The following is a 365-nucleotide window of genomic DNA, read 5'->3' as shown; positions in this document are numbered from 1 at the left end:
GGTAATCTGAAATATACTTTCACTACACACACACCACCAACCTACAAAACCTAATTTTAGAGGGTATGCTTTCCTGTCCTAACCTCCCTCTCCACTAACACTGCTACTCGTCCCACCAGTTCCTATGCTTACCATTCCCATTTCTTTACCTCAGTTCGGTAGGGCGCAACGCAGATCAGGCTGTCAGCGAACGTGCTTGATTTCCAATTGGCTTATTTCCCCTTTCCGTCACGCTTCGTCCTCGCTCCACCATCTCTCTCTCTCTCTCTCTCTTTCTCTCTCTGCCGATTTTTCTTCCTCCTCTCTTCCTTCTTTCTCTCCTGGTTTACTTGTCTAACATCCCTTCTATATTTTCATTTACTACT

The sequence above is a fragment of the Coenobita brevimanus genome, chromosome 61 (genome assembly GCF_032717465.1).
Source record: "Coenobita brevimanus isolate Jiangsu-jjx chromosome 61, ASM3271746v2, whole genome shotgun sequence".
In the NCBI taxonomy this organism is placed as follows: domain Eukaryota; kingdom Metazoa; phylum Arthropoda; class Malacostraca; order Decapoda; family Coenobitidae; genus Coenobita; species Coenobita brevimanus.
This window is presented reverse-complemented; position numbering follows the sequence as displayed.